This window comes from Idiotropiscis lumnitzeri, unplaced genomic scaffold, assembly GCF_059441095.1.
Source record: "Idiotropiscis lumnitzeri isolate Australia: NSW breed Sydney's pygmy pipehorse unplaced genomic scaffold, RoL_Ilum_1.0 HiC_scaffold_131, whole genome shotgun sequence".
Taxonomy (NCBI): domain Eukaryota; kingdom Metazoa; phylum Chordata; class Actinopteri; order Syngnathiformes; family Syngnathidae; genus Idiotropiscis; species Idiotropiscis lumnitzeri.
In genome coordinates, this window is record NW_028283669.1 from 460,510 (window position 1) to 468,195 (window position 7,686).

At 43.2% G+C, this 7,686-nt stretch overlaps 1 long non-coding RNA gene across 1 annotated transcript; it reads right to left on the bottom strand.

Annotated features, from left to right (window-relative positions):
- Positions 1-408: 408 nt before the first annotated feature.
- Positions 409-4,165, bottom strand: LOC148315092 (uncharacterized). Its single transcript, XR_015841284.1, has 3 exons — positions 4,074-4,165; positions 572-672; positions 409-494 (listed from the first exon to the last, which is right to left on the bottom strand). It is a non-coding gene; the product is annotated as an uncharacterized LOC148315092 (long non-coding RNA).
- Positions 4,166-7,686: the final 3,521 nt, after the last annotated feature.

A 7,686-nucleotide genomic window follows, 5' to 3' on the forward strand; every position in this document is an offset into this window, starting at 1 on the left:
GAGCTTTTGTTGCCACAGAGTACAATCGGACTTTTCAGCACCTTAATAGCCACGCCTTTTGCCAAAACGTCACAAAATTCGGCAGAGAGTAAGATCATTGTCTTGAGTCTTTTCTGACTAATTTTCAGTCGGATTCGTCAAAAGGGCACCGTGCAGTACGTGAAAATTAAAATAAAAACAAATTTTTGATTCCACTTGGCGGCACTGTGTGTATAACAAAATAATAACATTACGATGTCTTCAGGTCGGGACGTTTTATTTACAGGTGAAGGTTTGGATTTTTAGGAGCATGTGCAGGGGAGTTATTAAGCATTCATTTATTTGTATTAGGTTCATTTTGTCTTCTTATTATTGATATTTGACTGATTCATTAAAAGCAGACAATTATGTTTTAGGTAAATTTTTTACCTGACATCTTTCGGCGAGTCTTTCGCCTTCTTCAGAGTGTCGCATGATGGTGTCTTGAGCTGATGTTCCATGAGGGTGTGACTTACCTGTCAAAAAAATGAAAAAAATCAGAGCAGTAAAAGAACAAGCACAACATGAACATTACAAATCAGCAATCACTGACCACTGCAAAAGGGAAAACTACATCATGGACCGGGAGAAGGGCAGGGTCATCCGCACAGAAGAGAACAAACAACAGCGCTGGATCAGAGAGGCCATTGAGATCTGCAAGCGAGGCATAAAAACCATGAACAGAGACAAGGGAGCCTTCATCCTCTCTACCACCTGGACCAGCATCTTGGCGGAGTGAACGGACAGCGGGGGCGTGACTTGCCTTCATTCTTGTGACAGGTAAGTCACGCCCTCATGGAACATCAGCTGATAAAGACGGGTCACAAGACAGCATCATGTGACACTCTGAAGAAGGCGAAAGACTTTCGTATTGTGACATGCTCAAGGCCTAAACACTCATCCGAGCAAATATAAGGTAGATTTTGTTCACCTGCCCGGAGAAAAACATCAACGAAAATAATTTGTATTTGTTTTAACCAGTTGGTGGCGCTACCACTGCGATCAAAAATAAGTTGGCAGCCGTCTTCAGGGCCTGAATATCCTCAAATGTGAAAAATTTCGAGAAGATGGATCATCTGAATCATTTTGCAGGAACTTTTGTTGCCACGGAGAATAATCAGACTCTGCGGCACCGTAATAGCCACGCCCTTCGAAGGAAAGTCACAAAAATAGGGATAGAGTAAGATCAATGTCTTGAGTCTTTTCTAGCCAATTTTCAATCAGATTCGTTAAAAGGGCACCGTGCAGTAAGTCAAAATGTAAAAAATGATATTGATTGGCGCAAGGTGTATAACTGAATATAAACATATAGATGTCTTCAGGTACAGACTTTTTATGTACATGTGAAGTTTTGGATTTTTAGCAGCATGTGCAGGAGAGTTATTAAGCATTTTGTCCATTGCGGCGAAGGAAATATTAAGTGAAAACTTTGAAGCCCCGCCCCCGTCATATAGTATTTCGGAAACAAAAAATTTTAGCCCCAGTGTTTGTCCCAGGTCTTCAGATGCTACAGACAGAATTTTAAGGCAATCAGATGAAGCCTTTAGGATCAGGGTGCAAAAGAATGACCCCTGTAAACATGCAAAAAAGGGCAAAAGTCGGACTTTCAAAAATTCATAACTCACTTCCTGTTCATATTAGACGTTAAAATAACAAATTTTTCGCCATGCCCGATGAGACTGCCAAGTTTGGTGAGTTTTTGTGCATGTTTCGGGGGTCAAAAATGCGATCGAACAATCGGAAAAATAATAATAATAATAATTTCTACAAAAACAATAGGGACTTCGCAGCGGTCGCTGCTCAGGCCCTAATAATAATAATAATAAAAGTAATAATATTTTCTACAAAAACAATAGGGACCTCGCCGCGGTCGCTGCTCGGGCCCCAATAATAATTTCTACACAAAGTCCATTGTGGTGACCCGCCCCCTTTTAAGTAAATTCAAAATGGCCGACTTCCTGTAAAACCTAGCTCATTGCTCCAAGAGACTTTTTTGTAGGTCTTGGTCTTATACATACAGTGAACCCTCGCTACTTCGCGGTTCACCTTTCGCGGGTTCAGTGCTTCGCGGGTCTAAAAAATATTCGGGGGCATTGTAGTTTCGCCGAGCGGCACGACGGGGCGCTGGAGCGGTTAGACGGCCGGCGTGCGCCGAAGAAGAGCGTGGGCGAAGAGGAGAGTGGACGAAGAAGAGCACGTTCCCCCGGACACGATCGGTGGCGACGTTTCGCGCGGTTCGGACCGTACCAGAGCTCCGGCCGGCGTGCGTGGCAGTTAAGCCGTAGAGGAGCACCTTCCCCGGGCACGGGCGGTGCCAAGCGGCCCCTAAGTTTAACCGAATGGAAGCTCCGGAGGAGGAGGGCATGCTCGCGTCACAGTAAGCCGAAGAGGAGCACCTTCCCCGGGCACGGGCGGTTCCAAGCGGCCCCTAAGTTTAACCGAATGGAAGCTCCGCAGGAGGAGGGCATGCTCGCGTCACAGTAAGCCGAAGAGGAGCACCTTCCCCGGGCACGGGCGGTGCCAAGCGGCCCCTAAGTTTAACCGAATGGAAGCTCCGGGGGAGGAGGGCGGGCGTGTGTCACAGTTAAGCCAAATTGGAGCACCTCTTCTGCCCGGGCACGAGCGGAGCGCGAGGCTGTCAGTTATGAATGAATAAATGAATAAATAAATAAAGAATGCCACCTTTCATTTCACAGGGCACACCGGACGGCGTACCAGCAGGTAAAAGTCGGAGTAATTAAATAAATACAAAAAGAATGGCTGGGGAATAAAAAAATAATACGTTTTAATAATAATTTGGTTTTTTTGTTATAACATGAATTTCACTCTCTCTCTCCCCGTATATATATATATATATATATATATATATATATATATATATTTATTATATATATTGTATATTTTTTTAAGCATTTTTGAAGGTGCGCCGCTACTTCGCGGATTTTCAGTTTTCGCGGGTGGTCTCGGTCCCCGTTAACCGCGATAACCGAGGGTTCACTGTACTCCATAAAATTTACAAAAAGCGAGGTGAAACACTCAACCAGAGCTGCTTTTTTTAACATTTCTCGAGGGCCATGGCGAGCCATTTCAAAAAAGCTGCACAACTAACGTATAAAATATTGATAAATTTGCTCGGCCTGATGTGTGTGTAAAGTTTTACGAGTTGTCGTTCATATTTAGAACCTCATAATCAGCTTTGTTTTATTGACGAACAGTGCAATGCCACTCCCACAACTTTTCATGAAAAAGGACGAATTTCGTATTGTGACATCCTCATGGCCGAAACAGTCATCCGAGCATATATGAGGGCGACCTTGTTGAGTTGCACGGAGAAAAACATCCAAGAAAATAACTTGTATTAGCTTTTACCAGTTGGTGGCGCTACTACTACGATGTAAAATAAGTTGGTAGATGTCTTCAGGGCTGAAGTATCCTCAAATGTGTACAACTTCGAGAAGATAGGATCATCTGAGTCATGTTGCCGGAGCTTTTGTTGCCACAGAGTACAATCGGACTTTTCAGCACCTTAATAGCCACGCCTTTTGCCAAAACGTCACAAAATTCGGCAGAGAGTAAGATCATTGTCTTGAGTCTTTTCTGACTCATTTTCAGTCGGATTCGTCAAAAGGGCACCGTGCAGTACGTGAAAATTAAAATAAAAACAAATTTTTGATTCCACTTGGCGGCACTGTGTGTATAACAAAATAATAACATTAAGATGTCTTCAGGTCGGGACGTTTTATTTACAGGTGAAGGTTTGGATTTTTAGGAGCATGTGCAGGGGAGTTATTAAGCATTCATTTATTTGTATTAGGTTCATTTTGTCTTCTTATTATTGATATTTGACTGATTCATTAAAAGCAGACAATTATGTTTTAGGTTAATTTTTTACCTGACATGTTTCGGCGAGTCTTTCGCCTTCTTCAGAGTGTCGCATGATGGTGTCTTGAGCTGATGTTCCATGAGGGTGTGACTTACCTGTCAAAAAAATGAAAAAAATCAGAGCAGTAAAAGAACAAGCACAACATGAACATTACAAATCAGCAATCACTGACCACTGCAAAAGGGAAAACCACATCATGGACCTGGAGAAGGGCAGGGTCATCCGCACAGAAGAGAACAAACAACAGCGCTGGATCAGAGAGGCCATTGAGATCTGCAAGCGAGGCATAAAAACCATGAACAGAGACAAGGGAGCCTTCATCCTCTCTACCACCTGGACCAGCATCTTGGCGGAGTGAACGGACAGCGGGGGGCGTGACTTGCCTTCATTCTTGTGACAGGTAAGTCACGCCCTCATGGAACATCAGCTGATAAAGACGGGTCACAAGACAGCATCATGTGACACTCTGAAGAAGGCGAAAGACTTTCGTATTGTGACATGCTCAAGGCCTAAACACTCATCCGAGCAAATATAAGGTAGATTTTGTTCACTTGCCCGGAGAAAAACATCAACAAAAATAATTTGTATTTGTTTTAACCAGTTGGTGGCACTACCACTGCGATCAAAAATAAGTTGGCAGCCGTCTTCAGGGCCTGAATATCCTCAAATGTGAAAGATTTCCAGAAGATGGATCATCTGAATCATTTTGCAGGAACTTTTGTTGCCACGGAGAATAATCAGAATCTGCGGCACCGTAATAGCCACGCCCTTTGAAGGAAAGTCATAAAAATAGGGATAGAGTAAGATCAATGTCTTGAGTCTTTTCTAGCCAATTTTCAATCGGATTCGTTAAAAGGGCACCGTGCAGTACGTCAAAATGTAAAAATTGATATTGATTGGCGCAAGGTGTATAACTGAATATAAACATATAGATGTCTTCAGGTACCGACTCTTTATGTACATGTGAAGTTTTGGATTTTTAGCAGCATGTGCAGGAGAGTTATTAAGCATTTTGTCCATTGCGGCGAAGGAAATCTTAAGTGAAAACTTTGAAGCCCCGCCCCCGTCATATAGTATTTCGGAAACAAAAAATTTTAGCCCCAGTGTTTGTCCCAGGTCTTAAGATGCTCCAGACAGAACTTTAAGGCAATCAGATGAAGCCTTTAGGATCAGGGTGCAAAAGAATGACCCCTGTAAACATGCAAAAAAGGGCAAAAGTCGGACTTTCAAAAATTCATAACTCACTTCCTGTTCATATTAGACGTTAAAAAATATAAAATTTTTCGCCATGCCCGATGAGACTGCCAAGTTTGGTGAGTTTTTGTGCATGTTTCGGGGGTCAAAAATGCGATCGAACAATCGGAAAAATAATAATAATACTAATTTCTACAAAAACAATAGGGACTTCGCAGCGGTCGCTGCTCAGGCCCTAATAATAATAATAATAATAATAATAATAATAAAAGTAATAATATTTTCTACAAAAACAATAGGGACCTCGCCGCGGTCGCTGCTCGGGCCCCAATAATAATTTCTACTCAAAGTCCATTGTGGTGACCCGCCCCCTTTTAAGTAAATTCAAAATGGCCGACTTCCTGTAAAACCTAGCTCATTGCTCCAAGAGACTTTTTTGTAGGTCTTGGTCTTATACATACAGTGAACCCTCGCTACTTCGCGGTTCACCTTTCGCGGGTTCAGTGCTTCGCGGGTCTAAAAAATATTCGGGGGCATTGTAGTTTCGCCAAGCGGCACGACGGGGCGCTGGAGCGGTTAGACGGCCGGCGTGCGCCGAAGAAGAGCGTGGGCGAAGAGGAGAGTGGACGAAGAAGAGCACGTTCCCCCGGACACGATCGGTGGCGACGTTTCGCGCGGTTCGGACCGTACCAGAGCTCCGGCCGGCGTGTGTGGCAGTTAAGCCGTAGAGGAGCACCTTCCCCGGGCACGGGCGGTGCCAAGCGGCCCCTAAGTTTAACCGAATGGAAGCTCCGGAGGAGGAGGGCATGTTCGCGTCACAGTAAGCCGAAGAGGAGCACCTTCCTCGGGCACGGGCGGTTCCAAGCGGCCCCTAAGTTTAACCGAATGGAAGCTCCGGAGGAGGAGGGCATGCTCGCGTCACAGTAAGCCGAAGAGGAGCACCTTCCCCGGGCACGGGCGGTTCCAAGCGGCCCCTAAGTTTAACCGAATGGAAGCTCCGGAGGAGGAGGGCATGCTCGCGTCACAGTAAGCCGAAGAGGAGCACCTTCCCCGGGCACGGCGGTGCCAAGCGGCCCCTAAGTTTAACCGAATGGAAGCTCCGGGGGAGGAGGGCGGGCGTGTGTCACAGTTAAGCCGAATTGGAGCACCTCTTCTGCCCGGGCACGAGCGGAGCGCGAGGCTGTCAGTTATGAATGAATAAATGAATAAATAAATAAAGAATGCTACCTTTCATTTCACAGGGCACACCGGACGGCGTACCAGCAGGTAAAAGTCGGAGTAATTAAATAAATACAAAAAGAATGGCTGGGGAATAAAAAAATAATACGTTTTAATAATAATTTGTTTTTTTTGTTATAACATGAATTTCACTCTCTCTCTCCCCGTATATATATATATATATATATATATATATATATATATATATATATATATATATATATATATATATATATATATATATATATATATATATATATATTTATTATATATATATATATTTATTATATATATTGTATATTTTTTTTAAGCATTTTTGAAGGTGCGCCGCTACTTCGCGGATTTTCAGTTTTCGCGGGTGGTCTCGGTCCCCATTAACCGCGATAACCGAGGGTTCACTGTACTCCATAAAATTTACAAAAAGCGAGGTGAAACACTCAACCAGAGCTGCTTTTTTTTAACATTTCTCGAGGGCCATGGCGAGCCATTTCAAAAAAGCTGCACAACTAACGTATAAAATATTGATAAATTTGCTCGGCCTGATGTGTGTGTAAAGTTTTACGAGTTGTCGTTCATATTTAGAACCTCATAATCAGCTTTGTTTTATTGCCGAACAGTGCAATGCCACTCCCACAACTTTTCACGAAAAAGGACGAATTTCGTATTGTGACATCCTCATGGCCGAAACAGTCATCCGAGCATATATGAGGGCGACCTTGTTGAGTTGCACGGAGAAAAACATCCAAGAAAATAACTTGTATTAGCTTTTACCAGTTGGTGGCGCTACTACTACGATGTAAAATAAGTTGGTAGATGTCTTCAGGGCTGAAGTATCCTCAAATGTGTACAACTTCGAGAAGATAGGATCATCTGAGTCATGTTGCCGGAGCTTTTGTTGCCACAGAGTACAATCGGACTTTTCAGCACCTTAATAGCCACGCCTTTTGCCAAAACGTCACAAAATTCGGCAGAGAGTAAGATCATTGTCTTGAGTCTTTTCTGACTAATTTTCAGTCGGATTCGTCAAAAGGGCACCGTGCAGTACGTGAAAATTAAAATAAAAACACATTTTTGATTCCACTTGGCGGCACTGTGTGTATAACAAAATAATAACATTAAGATGTCTTCAGGTCGGGACGTTTTATTTACAGGTGAAGGTTTGGATTTTTAGGAGCATGTGCAGGGGAGTTATTAAGCATTCATTTATTTGTATTAGGTTCATTTTGTCTTCTTATTATTGATATTTGACTGATTCATTAAAAGCAGACAATTATGTTTTAGGTTAATTTTTTACCTGACATGTTTCGGCGAGTCTTTCGCCTTCTTCAGAGTGTCGCATGATGGTGTCTTGAGCTGATGTTCCATGAGGGTGT